We start from the raw sequence: 20531 nt of genomic DNA on the forward strand, positions 1-20531 counted from the left end.
ACTTCACATAAGTTCACGTGTTTTTCAGTAAGGGGGGTGGGTTCAGGGCTTGGGGTTGTGTGTGACTTGAGTCTGAAAGATGATGAAAAGGTGTCTGGATTGGTTGGTGCTACATGTGTATCGAAGCTGTGATTGTGCAAGCACCAGAATAACCGTCACTCCCCAATTCTAGTGCTGTAGACCCCTATGGGTACGTCTATCAGTACTCGGTTTGAGATGTCTCCGTGTGTGTGTGTGTGTGTGTGTGTGTGTGTGTGTGTGTGTGTGTGTGTGTGTGTGTGTGTGTGTGTGTGTGTGTGTGTGTGTGTGTGTGTGTGTGTGTGTGTGTGTGCGCATATATGCTTTCATGCTTCCACGCTGGTGTGCGTCTGTCCGTGTCTATGTGGAGTGATTCGACTGTTGATTAGTCATCGTGGGGGGAGAGCTAATGACAGCAGCGAGTTCGGGCTGAAATGTCAGACCAAATGTTAAGTCGACATGATCAGCATCCTGACCACTATTGATGAATTATGAATCCGACCGACCAGAATACCAATGACTGACTGACTGAGCGGTACATAGTGTAACACATGGGGGGATGTGTGAAACTTACTCCTCAGCCTTAAGTGTCCCGCTTGCGTTGCTTCCTTAGCTAGCTTTTGAGGTGATGCGATCAGCTAAGACACTTGAGGGAGGGCGGTCACGTATACTAGCAAGGCAGAGGTCGGAAGTTCACGGCAGGTATGGGCCGAATCAGGAGGAAGTGGTACTCACTAAGCAAGTAGCGTGTCTTTTACAATGGCAGGAGGAATACTTATATATCCCTCTTAGACAGTCACACTGTTTCAGTTGGGCAATGTATAGTACAGGGATGGGCAACTGCCCCCTCTCTCCCTTTTGTAGGCCCGTGGATCACTTTCCAAAAATGACAAAATAATTGAGAACTCAGTCTAAACTTATTGCTGGGAGTTAGAATAGTAGAATAAACAAGGTAGAATTTTAACGGCAACGTTTGCCATGGTTGCCGTTAGCTTGAAGATGTAATACGGAGACGGGTGTTTTCTCCAGCTCCGTAGCTATCATACTCGAACTCTACTGATTTCAAAACTCGATCCTCCAGAAAGTGGAGAGCATACACGTAACGTTAGCTAGTGAGCCAGCTAACATTAGCTAGCTAACAGTACACTTTAATTTGACATTAGGCTTCTGCACTTTTACTACGCGATACATAAAAAAAGCAGCATCAGACAGGATTACCGACACATACTGACCAGCTCAAATAGGCAGAAGCGTGCTATATGGCAGGCCAATCTAAACTAACCTCTTGGCATGTCCAGCCCACTAGCGGGAAGGTTGACAGCCTTTTCTGTGGCTAAACCAACTAGGTTCGTAATTTAAGTTTATTCGTATTTACAGATGGCATACAAGTTTGTTAAGGCATATGAAAGTTCACATGTTTGAGAAGGCATTTCTGCCAAAAAACGCATTTTGATAAAAAAAAAAAATGTATGTTCAAACAGCTCTCCTGTGAAGTAGTGACCCTAGTTTCCTGAAACGGGTCACATATGTAATGGAAAAGCCATCTTATAGGGAGAGAAAGGTCCCATTGAAAATACTTCTTATCGGTAGAGATCTCATTGAAAGAAAAGGTGCACCCCAAATGGAACCCTATTCCCTATATAGTGCACTACTTTTAACCAGAGCCCAGTATAAAGAGGAGGAGATTTGCTACCTCAATGAAAGTATTGCCATCTTTTGGCTATGGGTTCTTACTGGTAGAAGGAGTGAAAAGCATGATGGGAGGTTTCACTGTATTAGTGAAGGTAAGAGCTACTAGGTCTTGTGTTCTGGAAAACTGGTGGACAAAGACCTGTGCTCACTAATCCCCGCATGGCTAGAAAACAAAAGATAAGGCGGCTGCTTTATCAAAACTATTAGGCTATTGTGTGTGTGTGTGTGTGCGTGCGTGCGTGCGTGCGTGCGGGAAATGATTGATTCAAGTTTTGATGACTTGCAGACCAAGCTGTAAAAAACAATGTTGCAATGTGTCATTAAAGACACTTTGTTTTTGCTCCTTTATTTGCTTATGCTCTCTCTCTCTCTCTCTCTCTCCTTATTCTCTCTCTCTCTGATCGAATGAGGTTCTGACTGTGGTGAAAAGCTGTATACTTCAGACTGCTCTGCAAACATGTAAATCACGTTCACTCGGGAAATTGGTTCTGTCAAAATTGGTTACGCTCACTGCTAACCAACATTTCTTTAGCCACGGGAAATGTAATACCCCTCTCATTTTCCCTTCTTTTTTGTTTCTTCTGTGTACAGTAACTGGATAGGTGGAAACATGCATGGTTTGTTTTTGTTTCCTTAGAGCAATTACTGTATGTGAACCAAGATCATTCATACAGTGTTAAACACATTTACATGCATTTGCGAAACATCTGAAAAGTAAAATGTTGTCTGTTTTTTTAAAAGCAATTTGCATTATCTTCCATTTATTTCATCATATCATTGGATATGCAATTGATGATGCTTCATTTTTGTTGTTGCTTACTCTGGACAGATTGCTTCACAGCACTCTATTGGCAAATCTTGTCAATGACATCATGTATAAGTATGGCACACTATTCTATTCTGTTACGTCTACCAAGTATGTGTTTCTCTTCCAACCACTAACATATCACACTAATTGCATTCGCCCCCCTATGAAGCTCAGACAGTGATCGGGACGCACTGTCCACACTCTGTGGTCAAGGATGGGTGGCTGTGTGGAGGATGTGTAGGCTGGCCGGCTGGGGGTGAGGCACACCTTTGTTTGGACTGTCATGGCTGGTCGACCCCAGGGGCCCAGCAGGGTGCCCCGGCCTCCAGACCGTGAGAACCACAGCCCTGGTCAATGAGCTGTGATCCTCTGGACTGACAGGGGCCAGCAGCCGGGGCCATCTGGAGCAGATCTGGAGAGGGGGAAGGAGAGAGGGAGAGAGATGCAGTCAGGGGGAGAGAGACAATAAGCAGAGATCTAATTCATATATAAATAATTTAGATACAATTTGAATGTAGAGAGACTGAGACACTGCGTTCCCCTCAGTCAGGGAAAGATATCCACACACACACATATATTTATAACAGCCACACTATAGAATGCTGGCCTCTGTCTTCCCTCCAGCCGAGCAGATTACCATAGATCACCACTGGAGAATATCTGTGTTTTATATCTATGGGTTTCATAGAACGCTGATTTCCCTCTTCTCTCCATGCAGAGCTGACCTTCAGTCCAACAAACACTTGTCAAAATGCCAAACATAATTACCTAGGCTCCTCACACAAAGTAATGGGATTTATCTCCCGCTCACCCAGACACTAACAGTAACGGCTGGAGAAATGGATGTGTGTGTGTGTGTGTGTGTCTTTGTGTTCATGTTTTAACATCTGTATCGATGATCATAGAGGTTAGAGATCACTTTTATCTCTCTCTCTCTCTGTGTGTGTGTGTGTGTGTGTGTGTGTGTGTGTGTGTGTGTGTGTGTGTGTGTGTGTGTGTGTGTGTGTGTGTGTGTGTGTGTGTGTGTGTGCGCGTGAAATCTTTGTCTGCTCTCTCTGGTTGAGTGGCCTCAGCGTGGTGATCAAAATCTTCCTCGCTCTCATCTCCGTCTGTACCCCTGGCAGCGTGTGTGTGTGTGTGTGTTTGTGTGTCTGTTCTCTCTACCGTGTTACCATCACCTGTCAGTCCAGGCAGCACTCAAAGGCCTCCTCGCATCACCTCTTCCAGGAGACACACACACACACACTCACACAAGCACACAATGCAACACACTGTTGACGGTTACTCGATATGACACACATCACCACTCCATTTCCCATTTATACATTGTGATCGACGCAATATCCATCTCATCTATGTTTACGGTCATGGGAATGAGTGACAATCATTTTTGTGTATGGGGCGCATGCACACGTTCCAATAGCTGCAGGCTAAGAGAAACTTCAGCTACGAGCATTGATCTCCCATATCAGGGGATTAAGTTTACTCTCGCTTGTAAGATCACCATGCTAACCCTCACTCCAGCACACTAACATGACTACATCCTGTAGTCTCGCAGGGATCACTGTCAGCCTATAATATACTCACATACTCTATTAAAGCACCAACTGTGAAGGCTGTCAGTTTATAAGCTGTCTAATTTTAGTGAGTGGTCAGTTCACTCTCCCTGGTATCCAGACTGAACTGAGAATCTATCATTTTGCCTAGAGACTGCAGAGTATGCCCTGTAAACCCTTTCCTGTTGTTTTTAAGGTAACTTACAGGAAGCCAGTTGCCTGTAAGTTACCATAAAAAAAAGGTACAGTGTGTTACCGTACCATATTTTGCAGTATCCAATACTGTTATTGTGATATTTGTTTTCTCCGTTGTTTTTATGTTTTTACTGGCTGCCTGTAAATTACTGTAAAACAACAGTACAATGCATTACTGTAATGCTATTAGGGTAACTTTAATGAATGAATGAATTCAATTCATTGAGGAGGGGAGATGGGGTTTTATTTGACAGTATTTGACAGTATTTAGATGGGATTGCTGCAAACAGCTTGGCAGCTAGGTAATGTTTTTACATATTACGGCATATGCCAGAATGCCAGTTTGGAAGCCTTTGTTAAGTCCCCCAGAAGTGCATGTGATATAAATGGCCATATTTTGGTATTGTATATCACTTGCAATTCTAGATGCCATAACAAAGGCTTCCTAACATTTACTACAGCAAAAAAAAACAGACCAAAGGACATGGTAAATCCTACTCAACCATTAAATGTTTAAAGTAACCGTCCAGTGTTTCCAGATTTCTATTAAATATGACTGATAATTATTTACAATATGAGTGAAATAGTTTTTCTTCCCCCCCAAACATTTTTTGTTAAAAAGCAGCTTTTCTGTGTTGGAATGGTATGGGCATTCACCAACAACAAATGAGTGTGGGCAGTTTGAGTTTGAGGAAGGGTTTGTAAGCATTTTTCCCCAATTTATGCTTTGGCCACAAATATGAATATAGGATGAGTCAACAATATTATTTGGATATGAATTAACAGCAACTGGACCTTTTTAAATAGTGATGTAACGTTGCCCGGAGCTCCGAGGCATGAGTCGAAATCGCTAAGCAGTATACTTCGAAGCAGTGTTCTGATGCCTGTATCACTTTATCAGAAGCACGAGATCAATGACATCAGAAGCTTCGTTACCACCTCATTTGTTTGGTATTGGTAGAAGACAAAAGGGTGCATGCACACAGCACATGCAGTACGGGGTGTGGGATGTCATCTATAGTAATTTGGCTGCTCTGATTTATTTTGAGCAGCAGGTGCCACTAGTGTACACTGTGTTGATCAAAGCCTCGAGTAATGAATCTACATTATTTTCAACACAATCCTCTAGAAAATCTCAATGCTTCAGGAAGCTTTGTTTGAACATCACTACTTTTTAAAGCAAGATTTTCAATAGAGAGTTACTTTAAGCCTTGCTGCACTCCAATCTGTCCTATATACACATTTATTTGACGGTGCAGTGATACCACATATCAGTCAAATTGGTACAGCACTCTTACTATCGGGTGGCTAATTATGTGGGAGTTTCATTCAGGAAATCTGTTTACCAAGTATTCCCATAAATAAAAAAATAAAAAAAGAGACGTGATTGCGTCTCAATGTAATTAAGTTATGAAATTATTGTTATTTTCAAATACATCTCTTTCTGGACTTAATTGTGGTAAATGTTCAGTGTACAAATTATTGTAATTGTGTTCTGGAACTCCGACCATACGCTTTGACAAAAAAACAACCCATGGCTGAATCTAGTTGGCTATCCCTGCTTTAGTGGATGTGCTTTGATTTGGTTGACCTTGTGGTCTGTGTGGCATTTTATTTTGAACATTCCAAAATACAGTAAGTGAACTGCTGCTGTATTTTATATAGCATATTTTATGGTAATGTCCGAAATACATCAATTATGAATATTTTTCCACCATGTCATTTACGGTAATCTACTGTATTCAGTTTATACAGTAGGATACTGTTGATTATACAGTTATTAACAGTGAAAAAAACATGATGGTTTTACAGTGTGATTATGTCCCAAACTGCACTCTATTCGTTTTACAGTTCACTTCTTTTGACCAGAGCCCATAGGTCTCTGATCAAAAGTAGTGCACTTTTTAGGGAATGGGATGCCATTTGGCATGCAAACTATAACTTTCATTAGACCAGTGTTAGAACATCATGTCTTCTATCCTGAGAAGAGAAGGAGAGGAGAGAAGGAAAGATGCAAATAAGTTGTATGTGTACACACAATACCTTATAATAAAGTGACATTTTTACAAATTTCTATAAAAATAAAAAAACGGATACATTATTTACATAATTATTCAGACCCTTTGTAATGAGACTAGAAATTGAGCTCAGGTGCATCTTGTTTCCATTGATCACCCTTGAGATGTTTCTACAACTTGATTGGAGTCCACCTGTGGTATATTAAATTGATTGGACATGATTTGGAAAGGCACCTGTCTATGTAAGGTCCTACAGTTGACAGTGCATGTCAGAGCAAAAACCAAGCCATGAGGTTGAAGGACTTGTCCATAGAGCTCCAAGACAGCACTCCACCACTCAGGCCTTTATGGAAGAGTGGCCCAACAGAAGCCACTCCTCAGTAAAAGGCACATGGCAGCCTGCTTGGAGTTTGCCAAAAGGCACCGAAGGACTCTCATACCATGAGAAAAAATATTCTCTGGTCTGATGAAACCAAAATGTAACTCTTTAGCCTCAATGCCAAACCTTCACGTCTGGAAGAAACCTGGCACCATCCCTACTGTGAAGCATGGTGGTGGCAGCATCATGCTGTGGAGACATTATTCAGCAACTGGGAGACTAGTCAGGATCGAGGGAACGATGAATGGAGCAAAGTACAGAGAGGTCCTTGACGAAAACCTGCTCCAAAGCACTCAGGACCGCAGACTGGGGTGAAGGTTCACCTTCCAATAGGACAACGACCATAAGCACAGAGCCAAGACAATGTAAGAGTGGCTTTGGGACAAGAGTGGCTTCCCAGACTCTAACTTCTCTGGAGAGACCTGAAAGTAGCTAACAGAGTTTGAGAGGATCTGGAATGGGAGAAACTCCCCAAATACAGGTATGCCAAGCTTGTAGCGTCATACCCAAGAAGACTCAAGGCTGTAATCGCTGTTTCAACCAAGTACTGAGTAAAGGGTCTGAACACTTATGTAAATGTTATATTTTTATTTTATTTTTATACATTTGCAAAAAATGTTTTGTTTTGTCGTTATGGGGTACTGTGTGTAGATTGAGGAGTAAAAAACGAATAATTTAATAATTTTTAGAACAAGGCTGTAACGTAACAAAATGTGGAAAAAGTCAAGGTGTCTGAATACTTTCCAAATGCCCTGTTACTGCTTCTCAGAGGTGTGACAATGGGGGGTTGGAGAGATATTACAGAGAATGCTGAATTCCTAAGACAATACAGAGGACATTCTGTCATACAGTTGACAAGAAGAGTCATTCCGTGGGCTGCCCTACACAACCTCGTGATTGTTCCCCAGTATTATCCTACTAGTACTACGGCGGTGTGTGTGTGTGTGTCGTTCTGTAAACATGTTTATTGTGTCAACAGCTCTGTGATCGGCGAAGTTGAAGACAGTAACAGACGCCTGTCAACAGCCGGCCTCAGCTCTAGTGTATTAGAAGATCTCGCTGTAGACAGGGATTAGTGTCTCTGGCATTGTTTGTTTGCTAATTTCATCTCCAAGGTATTTGTGGAAAACAGGCATGAATAATTTAACGTGGTTTCGAAGTGGACGAAAGGAAACAATCGGGGAGATTAATGAAAGTGAAAAATGAAAAGCCAACTGTAAAAAGCTCAAACTTTTCCAACACCAAGGGAGAACCCTTGGTAAACGGAAATTGAAGACGTATTGTGAATTGAAAGCATCTAAAATGAGGAGAAATGAATCGAAAGTGGTAGGCGGGTCAAAGCGTGTTGTTTTGGAATTAAGATAATGGTATCCGCACAAACCGCCGCTGCGCCGCATATCCCAATTGAATGAATGTACTGTTTGGTTTGGATAAATAGGTGACGTTTTAACCAGCAAACATCTCAAAACAGCCACAAGCCACAAGGTCGTGAATACATTTGCAATGCCAAGTGAGTGTCAGACTGCATCTTGTTTGTGTTCAGACTCATATTGATATCAGTGTAACATATGCACTCAACATATTTTATCCAGGCTTTTAGATCCTCCAGAGCTCTGGGCCCCGTGAGTGTTCTCCTGGAGACAGGAGAGGAGTGTGTGTGTGTGCTTGGACTCGCACAGCTTTCCAGACCAAGCACATAATCATGTGACAGGATGGTCCTCTTTACATCACAAAGAACAGTAGTCATTTGCACTCTGGTTGTGTATGGGCCACTGTTTGCCCTTTTGTGCTTGTTTGTGGAGACTGAAGCAAAGACTTGTGGTCACAATTTTAACATGAGTTCTTGATGAAATGTCCTAATTCAAATACAGGTGAACATGACGACACCACAAAGTTATCTACCTAGCTATAAGGGTTTGGAATGGAAACTGAGCCTTTGGGAATTACACTAAGTATACAAGACATTAGGAACACCTGGTCTTTCCATGACATAGACTGGCCAGGTGAATCCACGTGAAAGCTATGATCCCTTATTGATGTCACTTGTTAAATCCACTTCAATCAGTGTAGACGAAGAGCGGAAGACCGGATTTTTACGCCTTGAGACATGGATTGTCTATGTGTATGGGTGAATGGGCAAAACAAAAATATGAAAGTGTTTTTGAAAGGGGTATGGTTGTAGGTGCTATGGTGCACCAGTTTGAGTGTGTTTTGAGTGTGTCACGCTCAATTTCCCATGTGTATAAAGAATGGTCCACCACCCAAAGGACATCCAGCCAACTTGACACAACTGTGGGAAGCATTGGAGTCAACACGGGCCAGCATCCCTGTGGAATGCTTTCGACACCTTGTAGAGTCCATGCCCAACGAATTTGGCTGCTTTGAGGGCAAAAGGCAGTGCAACTCTATATTAGGAAGGTGTTCCTAATGTTTGTACACGGTGTACATTAAAGGAGAAGTTTCAGGGACCCCATACATTTAAACTAGTTCAGTGGTGTGTGTGCTCTCCCCCTTTTTCTTCCATGGATTGCAGAACTGAGACAGCTGTGACTCGTGACTTTGCTGGATACAGGCCTCGCTCTGCTCCGTTTTCAGTGAATTAAGGATTCACTGTGGACAAATTCATTGTTTTATTGAATGTATACGGGCCGATTTTAGCTATTTTTGTCAAAAGAACAATTGTTTTTTTTGAGTCAGGAAATGTGTACTTTTCCACCTAAAACATTTGCGATTATTTTATATAGCCGACCACCACAGCAGCAGAGATGGGTAACAACTGTGCATGTGTAACCTCGTGGGGGAAACCCTGCACACGATATGCCCTTATATGGAGCTTGTCATCACAGTTGCATTTGGTGGGAGAAAGAGCTTTTGATCGAGTTAGGTCTATCGGAGGTAAAGTTAATTACGCAAAGTGGTAAAAGAGATAGTAGCAAGAACAGGCTGATGTTTGGTTCCTGGCTGCGCTTCATACAGGACGTCAATGGAAGAAGGGACCAAATTCCACCGTTTTCTGGTACAAGATACGTGTAGACGCAGAAGAGGGTTAGTAGCAATTAGAAATAGTAAATACAATGTAAAAACTCCTGCAGCCAAACGTGCATCGCTGCTTGTGTGTAGCAAGCAATTCGGCAACGATGCATATGAACGAGATATGCAATCTGAAATGACGGGGACAGGAAACCAAAGGATACTGAAAGATTCAGCTGTTGCTATTGTATTTCCATGGGCTGGCAACTCTTCTGCCATTATAGTGCTGCACATTTACAGGGAAAAGTTGTCCTGTGTAGTGCATTAAATAGGGAATAGTGTTCCAATTTGAGAATGAGGAGATACTTTTCTCAGTGTGTGTTTGCCCCAGGTCATCTCAGACAGTGTTCGTAGGGGATCAGTTTACAAGGAACAGCATCGATCCCTTTCAATCACACTGTGAACGCCAGTCGAGCTGCAGCCCAACTTGTTCTGCTGCTAGAAATGTCACAGTTTAGACAGGCAGAGCCTTTCTCTGTCCTGTCCTCTTTTCCCTCGTGTCTTCTCCGCCCTTCATCTTACCCTCTTCGACCTCCTTCCCTGCTATATATCTACCTCCTGCTCTTTTCCCACCACAAGATGAGGTCTGAAATGACCATGAAGTCCATGATGATGATGGAAACAAGACAGAACTTTAACCAAATCAGCTTTGTGCAAGATTTTCAACATGTTTGCATTAGAAGACTCCAATCCCCATATTGCACCGTGTTTTGCCCTTGCTTGTGTCATAAACATTTGTGCATGTGTTTCCCTGTATAGTCTGCGCGTGTTCATTTCAATTATTGTTAAAGACCATCATGGTTCCGAAACCTGGGAATCTGGTAACGCACACGAGCAGGCGCAAACAACCAAATTGTGTTCTCGACTATCAATAGTGTGTTATCAGCCACAGAGTTTGTCTATACAGAACAAAGGGAGATGGTCAATATGGGTTCAGCCTTGACAGTTGTGTGGGTTTTTGCCTTATTAATGAAGGCGTCAGCCAGTGTAAAGTGTCCCCTGAAAGCGGTGGCAGGCAGGCAGTCAGTTATTCTGCTTTGGCAGTGTTTTTTTTTGTGAGATACAAGTGGAGAAAAACAAAAACTGGCCAGTCACCTTCAAAGCAGCTGGATGACATTTAGGGCTTTCTATCTCCAAAGACCTATCTGCTTTTGTAGTTCCACTTCTTTCGAAACGATCATTACTAAGGATTGGTAGTAATTTCACAACATATGTTTAGTCAAATAAATATGCCACGTATAGTCTGTGCGGTTGTTATTTCTGAGAATTCGAACGATTGATACTTTCAGCTTTAGTTTGTCAAGGTATTCAAATGTTTAAGTATGAACTTAAAAAAAAAAAATTGTGTTCTGGTAACAAACAAAAAACATTGAGGCAAGGTCATTTCTATTAGTGTAGGATGACTCATTAGAAGGTACACTACATACAGCAAAGTTGAAATATATTATAACGTGTTTTCACCAGACTGACTTTGTGTTCTAACCTTTTACTGCAGTGGGCTAAACCAGAGTCACACAGAGTGTTTCGTGGTAGTATTAAACAAATCTACTTTGAAACAAAAGTATACACCTCACACATATGGTCATGGGCTTAAAAACCTGTACCATGTCAGATATAGAGTTGAAATGTATTCCATTTTGAGTTTATAGCCCAATATTATTATGCATCACAGAAGACTGAAATATAACAAACCAGAGGATTTTAGGCATAAAAAATATTTAAAAAAATGTTTACTAATGATGAAATGATGAAAATGATTAATACCATTCCGCCCATGAGGCCACTAGAGGGCGATTTGTTCATTTAACTGCAGGAAGACCTACCTATCATGAATTTCATCCTACTCACATCAACTTAATTTTCTGCCTGCATTTGTGACCGTTTGCATACGTGCCTGTGTGTGTGTGTGTGTGTGTGTGTGTGTGTGTGTGTGTGTGTGTGTGTGTGTGTGTGTGTGTGTGTGTGTGTGTGTGTGTGTGTGTGAGAGCCTCATTCACATTCAACAGGTATAAGCACCCTAGTACCCGTGTTGCCTTCCTCTATAATGCATAGGCTTCATGTCTTTGCATTGCACGCTGGCTCAATTTTCACCCGTTTTATTTTGTTTGTTACTTTCTTACCCACCCTTCAATTATGTTAGATTATAGGCTTCAGCATGCGACCAGATGAGGGGACGGTCGCGGTCAATGTCATGGTCTCCACCTGCTAATTTCCAAGGGTTTGGGTGTGACTGACCTCTATCACAGGTGTACTCTCAGAAAGCCGAATAACATGTCCCGTTCTGTCTTAGGGTCAGGGCGGGGTCAAGAGATAATCCTGGTTGTGGTGTGTTAGTGTGACTTCTCATAAGTAAAGCTACATAATACCGTCCGGCTTTATAGAAGCACGATGTCAAACGTATCAGAATATTTGATCTGTTATCCAAAAAATACAGTATTGGTATTATTATTGTCTTAACAATAAGGGGGAAAAAACTACACTACATTTTCTCAACATCTGTAGGTCCTCCTACAGGACATGTTTTCCATCACATCAATCCCATCCCAGTTCCCTGTCCATCTTCTCTGTGTGTAGGACTGTGTTATCTCTCTCTCTCTCTACATTGATATGGCGCTCTGGCTGTCACTGGTCAGTGGCTCGTATGCGCGGGGCTAGTCGGCTTCAGAGGAAACATCACGTCTTCCAGGGTCCTCTTTCCAAGTGATGACTAAGCCCTATCTGAAGCCGCTCTTAAAGGACGCTCACTTTCAATTTAACTCCAATATTCGCCCAAGATTGACTGAGGGAGACAAGATGGAGAGGAATACACATATATATATTCACCAGCCAGTCTCCTGGGGCAGTGACAGCTGTCTAAATACCTACTGTATGGTGGTTTTGCTTCAGGGAGAGGTATTCAGCACTATTATTGTGCAGTAGGCCTATTTTAGTCCCAATTACGCTATTCGGTTATTGCTGTGATAGTTAGGCACATGGACAAAGTCGGCGAGAAAATTACAGAATAGTGTGCTTTGAGAAAAGACAGACATGAACAGAAATAGAGAATAATGAGAAGTTAACTTTTCCCTTCGATTCCGAGAGCGGGAAGTTGAAATATCCATAACAAGACGTGTGATAATGACAAAGCACTTGTGCTTGAATGTTTTTAGAGGAAGTCCAATTACATTTGAGATTGGAGGCTTCTGACCATTACAGCAGTCTCTCTCCCTGTCAACACACAGAGGCAGAACCTCCCTCCAGGAGGTGTAGCAGGTGTTACATTAGCACCTGGAAGTGTTAACAGCAAAACGAGTGACTTTTTAGACTCGCAGCTACAGTACCTGGGAAACTGTTTGGCTCTTTGTCTCCAGGGAATTCTCTCTCTCCTTCTCTCTCTCTCTGTCTTTCGCTCCCCTCCCTTTTACTCCCTCTCTTTCATGCTCTCTCACTGAACTTTTTCTCTTTATAACCCTGACAGGTGCCTGTCTAAATTCAGGAACTTGCCATTATTATTGTACAGTGGCCAATCCTACTCACAGCTGATGTCAGTCAAAATGTCACACCGCCTCTGCAGCACATTTCATAATTTTTTATACATTTTGCGATCTGTGAAAACGGTATACTTTTAAAACCCCTACAAAATCCCCTCAGGTTTTACTGTAATGTTACCACAGTGCCCTGATTCTTTTTTTTAACATACCCCCAATCCACTTCACTTTCTGTAAAGTTGTCTATAGCTGATGGATGTCCCTCCCTTCTGCAAAATATATTTTTCCTAAACCCTCCCTGAACGCTTGAAAAGAAAAGTGACCCTCCCCTACACCCAGAATAATGATTCAAACATAAAGTGGATAGCAGAGAACATGCCTACCTTTTAGCCTCACTTCTTCCGTCCTGTGTTCACAGACCAACGTTGAAAAAAGTAGGGGTGGAATGCTTTTACTATCTCCTTCATAGTAAAAGCATTGCATGAATCTATCATAGTATTTGCAGACTCCCCCCCCCCCCATTATAAATCTGTCACGCAATTCTACATCTTTTTGTGGTTGTTGTTCAGTATGTGTTCATCTTATCATCTTTCTGCCAAATCAGTGTATCTTGTTTGCAATGAATCTGTCCCTGTTTGCAAATAATGAAATCATTAGGAATCTGAACATGGTGCTTTCAAAAGTTGGGCCTACCTTCCCACCCCAGACAGAGTAGACCTACCGACACAGAAAAATATATTTTTTGACTGCTTGCTACTCTTCTTCCCGAGGCTTAACCTAACGAAAAAAGGTCACAAGTGTTTCCCTAGGAGCTACCTGGGTTTAAACATCTATTGTACAGAAAGTGAATAGCTTCATCAATTGATCGTGACAGAATTAGATTACTTCCTAAGCAAAGTAAGCATTTTGTCTCCTCGGCTATAAAAGGTTGTAGCTCAGCCTCTGAATGTCAAAGAAATGAAACAATGATATACCCATATGCATCAGTCACTTCTTTCCTGGGTATTTTACAACTTGTTTGTAGTATAAAGCATCGTGGACCAAAGTGCTATTATAGATCACTTTTGATATAAATTGAATCCATTTTATTTTCTTCAAAATCTTAAGCTAACAAGGGAATGGCCTGTGCTTTTTGCCATTTTCTTTAATAAAAGGTAGACCTATGGAATACCCACTCATACCAACTTAATTTGAATCCTGGTTTTAACTTTAAAAGCTCTTAACTGACACAGAGATAGGCTATTTAAAGAGTGCATGGCTGGTGGAGGAATTGGCCGACAAATTTATGGATATAGTAGCCTATAGCCTAATTTCGTCTGTCAAACAGGTAGGCCTACCTCTTATAGGAAGATAGTTAATAGGAAGAAATAGGCTCCAACCCAAAGCCCTCTTGTTGTTACCCAGCTAGCACAGTGTATCTGGGCCGATTCCGGCTGAGAATCGGGGCATTTACGTCTTGTGGCCCGAGTCTGGGCCACCTTCGGCAGCATTACTTATGGCTAGGATGCGGGGATTGAGCTCGGGCCGATTCCGGTGAGAGTTATCTGGCCCAAATGAATTACTTGGGGCTCTGGCCGATTGGGGCTACTCTCTGGCAGATGATTACACGGGCTGCATTATGTAATTAACATTTAATTATTTATTGAATGACTGCCCGGAATCGTCACAAGTACATTGGGCCATTTCTGTCTTCCGGAATTCAGCCGATTTGCCGCCATTTTTCTCATTAGTTCTGTGCTCAAAAAAATACAATTAACATTTAAATGAAATTCTTTTAGAGTCCTGTGTAGTATTTTAGTGTTTTGATACTTTGTGCATAAGCATAAATGATTATAAGCATTAAAAACTTTGTTGATTGAGCCTCCTGAGTGGCGCAGCGGTCTGAGACACTGCATTGCTACAGATGCTGGTTCGAGACCCGTGAGGCGACGTGTAATTGGCCCAGTGTCATCCGAATTAGGGGAGGGTTTGGCTGGCCAGGATGTCCTGGACCCATTGTACTGTAGCGACTCCTGTGGCGGGCCAGGCGCTGACACTGTCACCAGGTATGGTGTTTCTTCCGACACAAAATGTTTGTTTTTTGTGGATGGGTATAATTTGTATGTATAAAATGTATAATAGTAATATTTTAAATTACTCAATCGGGTAATTTTGTATACATTTATTTAAATTTGCATCAGGCCGCTTCTGGGGGGATATTGGTAAGATGCCGTCAAAGTCGGCTGAATTCCGGTAGACAAAAATGGCCCCATGTACTTGTGACGATTCCGGGCAGTCATTCATTTTGATTTCCCAGGCGAGTCCCAACACCCAATTCCGGGCCGATTTAATCAGTTGAAATTAATTATGCATACTTGAATTTGCCTACTTTCAGCCCCATTCGCTAAATAGGCCTATTGCATTTTTGGACTAGGCCTAAAACTTAAACAAATCGTAAGAATTATTTGACTCTCCTCCTGAACTGCCACTGTAAGCCTGCACAGCATTGGTCAGGCAGCACACAAAAAAGCTTTTGATCATCAAGAAGAGAGCAGGCTGGGGCTCAGGGTTGGCATATCCATTGTAGTGTGTAATGCAGCCTAGTTAAATGTACACCATCCCATCAGCTATCTTCGAAATATCACTTTGCTCTGTGTTTCACCGAGCATGCACTTTATAGCCTATAGTCTATAGGCTATGGATCATTTTGATTGAGACCACAATAAATAGCCTATAGGCGCACTTGATATTGCGCACGTGGGAATCAGAGATGACATACAGTATAGCCTAATAACGAATTCTAAAACAGCAACTAATTCTGACATTTCATCAATTACAAATTACATGACCATCCCCTGGACTAGATTTAAAAAAATACTAAGCCCTCCCCTTGACTAAAATTTAAAAATCATGACCATCCCCCATTGTCTTCCATGTACCAGTTCATTTCAATCTCTAAGCAGGAAATGTGAAAATCCTCCAACCAGGATTTCTGGAAAACCTGTGAATTTTGAGGTTTCCAGAATGTTTCACCCCTAGATCTTTGTACTGTACAGTAGTTGTTGGCATGGACTGCATTGACTGTGTCAGTGTGACAGCATGGCTACAGTCCCTGTGTCTGCGTGTGCAGATTCATATTGGTGTGCCTGAGAACTTAGCAGCAGCAGCAAGACACATGACTTCCTGGTTCTGTGCGTACCAGTCACCAGCCAGGGACGCTAATTAGACAGATAAGCAGCGCAACTGGAATCAGCACTTCCTGGTAATCAGCCCACAGCCCAGACAGACCGCTAAAAGAAGAGGAAATGAGGCATTCAGCCCAACAGGTGTCCTTAAAGAGACATATAAGGATGCACAGCCATAGGATGTCTATAAATAGGGCTCTATGCTGATTTACAATATCTACAGATCTTAATTTGATCACTGTTGTCGCAGAGAATTTTCCTGCACCACAGGAAATGCAAATTGTAGCATATTCAAGGTTTAAAAAGGCTTCTAAAGTTTGTAATTTCCACTTTAAAATGTCAGACTGATTTATCCTAACTAAAAATATATCAACCCCTACAAAAATGTCCATTAATTATAATCCTTATAACACAGTATTTCACATTTCCTGTTGCTGCAGTACTATTTTCCTGCTTTGAGAAACTGGTCCAATTTTACATCTGTAATTGTACACCTAGTATTTAAAGATGAGTATGTTGGAATATGTGTTTCTGTGCACTGTTCCATGGTTCCTGAAGCTTCTTGTTCCTGTCTGTGGATATATACACTCCAAGATGTGATCTAGGGTCAAACTAACCAACAAACAACACAGAAGCAAGCATGAGAGCACCTGCTGTTCCGTACGACTGTGTGATCACCCTCTCCATAGCTGATGTGAGCAAGACCTTTAAACAGGTCAACATTCACGAAGCCGCGGGGCCAGATGAATTATCAGGACGTGTGCACAAACCTTGCGCTGACCAATTGGCAAGTGTCTTCACTGACATTTTCAACCTCTCCCTGACTGAGTCTATAATACCTATATGTTTCAAGCAGACCACCGTAGTCCGTTTGCCCAAGGAAGCGAAGGTAACCTGCCTAAATGATTACCGCTCCGTAGTGCTCACGTTAGTAGCCATGAAGTGGTTTGAAAGGCTGATCATGGCTCACATCAACAGCATCCTCCAGGATACCCTAGACCCACTCCAGTTCGCATACCGCCCAAACAGATTCACAGAACGACCACAGTTACCATACCCGGTCTGATAGGTGGTTGCTACTTAAAGTCCCCAGGACATTCACAGTATTAGGCAAGACTGCCTTCTCTTGTTGTGCACCAGACGCATGGAATAATCGACAATCCATGCTTTATCTAGATATGTTAGTGCCACTGAATTAATTTAAAATATTGATGGGAGTGTAAATGCTTTTTCTTAGGCTGGATCATGTATTGTATTGTTGTATGTTTTAATTCTGTAATGTATTGATTGTTACTGCCTTCTTGGCCAGGTCACCCTGTAAAAAAGATATTCTGGGTTTCAATGGGCTTTTCCTGGTTAAATAAAGGTTAAATAAAAAATATAAAAAATAATGCAATCTCAATCGCACTCCACATTGCCCTTTCCCACCTGGACCAAAGGAACACCTATGTGAGAATGCTATTCATTGACTACAGCTCAGCAGTCAACAACATATTGCCCACAATGCTCGTCACCAAGCTAAGGACCCTGGGACTAAACACCTCCCTCTGCAACTGGATCCTGTACTTCCTGACGGGCCACCCCCACGTGGTAAAGGTAGACAACAACACATCTGTCACGCTGGTCCTCAACACTGGGGCCCTTCAGGGGTGCGTGCTTAGTCTCCTCCTGTACTCCCTGTTCACCCACAGTTTGCTGATGACACAACGACAACGATGAGACAGCCTATAGGAAGGAGGTCAGAGACCTGGCAAGGTGGTGCCAGAACAACAACCTCTACTTCAATGTGAGCAAGACAAAGGAGCTGCTTGTGGACTATAGGAAAAGGAGGGCCGAACAGGCCCCCATTAACATCAAAGGGGCGTGTTGAGTGGAGCGGGTCGAGAGTTTCAAGTTCCTTGGTGTCCACATCACCAACGAACTATCATGGTCAAAACACACCAAGACAGTTGTGAAGAAGGCACGACAACACCTTTTCCCCCTCAGGAGACTGAAAACATTTGGCATGGGTCTCCAGATCCTCAAAAATGTATACAACTGCACCATTGAGAGCATCTTGACTGGTTGCATCACCTCCTGTATGGCAAGTGCTCGGCATCTGACCATAAGGCGCTACAGAGGGTAGTGCGTACAGCCCAGTACATCACTGGGACCAAGCTTCCTGACATCCAGAACCTATATACTAGGCAGTGTCAGAGGAAGGCCCCAAATATTGTCAAGACTCCAGTCACCCAAGTCATAGACTGTTCTCTCTGCTACCACACGGCAAGCGGTACCAGAGTGCCAAGTATAGAATCAAAAGGCTCCTCAACAGCTTCTAACCCCAAGCCATAAGTCTGCTGAAGAATTAGTCAAATGGCTACCCAGACTATTTACATTGACCCCCCACTTGTTTTTCTACTGCTGCTTATTGCTGTTTATATCCTATGCATAGTTACTTTACAAATGACCTTGACTAACCTGTACCGCCGCACATTGACTCGGTACTGGTAACCCCTGTATATCGCCTCGGCATTGTTGTGTACATTTCCTGTGTTACTTTTTTATTACATTTTATTACTTTAGTTTATTTATGAAATTATTTCTTAACTTGTAACTAAGCATTTCACGGTAAGGTCTACACCTGTTGTACTCGGCGCATGTGACACGTGCAATTTTATTTTATTTGTGTGAGTGAGGAAACCAACTAGCCGCTGTTGTGCTACACAGCTGGATGGTAAAAATCTATTTTTTGGTTTCTCTCCAGCAGCCTACCTAGTTTCTACCTTCCCTCTCTTTATTTTCCTTTCTCCCTTATCCATTTTTTCCTTTGCGCCACCATTGGTCTTTTCAGCAGTCAGATATAATAATAATAATAATGATATTTTGTCCTGAAGGAAAAATAACAGAACATCGGGCAGGTAGAATACAAAATTAAATGAATTCAAATACCAACTCCGGTAGGATATGGAATGTTTCTTAATCTGACACTTGCGTCAGTGTTGGGTTCCACTTTCCTTTTACACCCACAACTCCCTTGAATACAGCACAGCAGCTGTGCAAGATTAACTCCGTGATTTAACTATTTATTGAAGGAGGGCATTAAAGAGCTCCAGCTTCCTCTTCGTGGTCACAGATAGAAACGGACTGGCCATAGGGCAGTTCTGGTAAATGCCAGATGAGCTGGTCCATCTTTAGCCCAGTGGGCCTGTCAAAAACAAAAAAGTTGGTTTATTTGGCTAATAATGGGGGCCTTGAGGAAAAAAATTGTCTGGTGTGTTCGAAATGTATGGTCCCAGTCCATCCCTGACCGCATTGGTGATACTGTCACATTCTGACCTTAGTTATTTTGTTATGTCTTTGTTTTAGTATGGTCAGGGCGTGAGTTGGGTGGGTTGTCTATGTTAGTTTTTCTATGATTTGCTATTTCTGTGTTTGGCCTGGTATGGTTCTCAATCAGAGGCAGCTGTCAATCGATGTCCCTGATTGAGAACCATATTAAGGGAGCCTGTTTTCTATTGTGTTTCATGGGTGATTGTTTTCTGTTGTGTGTCTGCACCAGCCAGATCTGTTTTCGGTCGTTTCTCTTTGTTATTTTTGTTATTTCCACGTTCATTTGAATAAATATGGACACATACCACGCTGCACCTTGGTCCTCCTCTTCTCCTTCATACGACGACAGAATCACCCACCACCAAAAGACCAAGCAGCGTGGTAAGGCGCAGCGCTATCTGGAGGAGGTTACAACATGGAATGAAATAGAGAGGTGGTCGGTCGACCCAGGGAGAGTGCCGGAGCCCGCCTGGGATTCTCTGGAACAATGTGAGGAGGGATACCGGGGAATGGAGTTGGCACGGCGGTCAGAGCCTTCCTCGTGCCCAGCGCTGCCGGAGTTGCCCGTCTGTCCGGAGCCGCCAGAGTCGCCCGTCTGTCCGGAGCCGCCGGACTCGCCAGTCTGCCTGGAGTCGCCCGTCTGCCCGGAGCCGCCCGTCAGCCCGGAGCCGCCAGAGTCGCCCGCCTGTCCGGAGCCGCCTGTCAGCCAGGAGCCGCCGGAGCCGCCCGTCATGCCGGCGCCGCCGGAATCGCCCTTCTCTCCGGAGCCGCCGGAGTCTCCCGTCCGTCCGGTGCTGCAGGAGTCTCCCGTCCATTCGGGACCCGTGGCTAGGGTCCCCAGTCCGAGGTCGGTGGCGAGGTTCGCCGCTCTATAGTGGCCACGGAGGCGGGC

General features: G+C 43.0%; 1 protein-coding gene across 1 annotated transcript in view; it reads left to right on the top strand.

Moving 5' to 3' along the window:
• Window positions 1-20531, top strand: part of LOC115105135 (receptor-type tyrosine-protein phosphatase N2-like) — a 240064-nt gene that overhangs the window by 103845 nt on the left and 115688 nt on the right. The window lies entirely within an intron of this gene.

Source organism: Oncorhynchus nerka, linkage group LG22 (assembly GCF_034236695.1).
Source record: "Oncorhynchus nerka isolate Pitt River linkage group LG22, Oner_Uvic_2.0, whole genome shotgun sequence".
Taxonomy (NCBI): Eukaryota; Metazoa; Chordata; class Actinopteri; order Salmoniformes; family Salmonidae; genus Oncorhynchus; species Oncorhynchus nerka.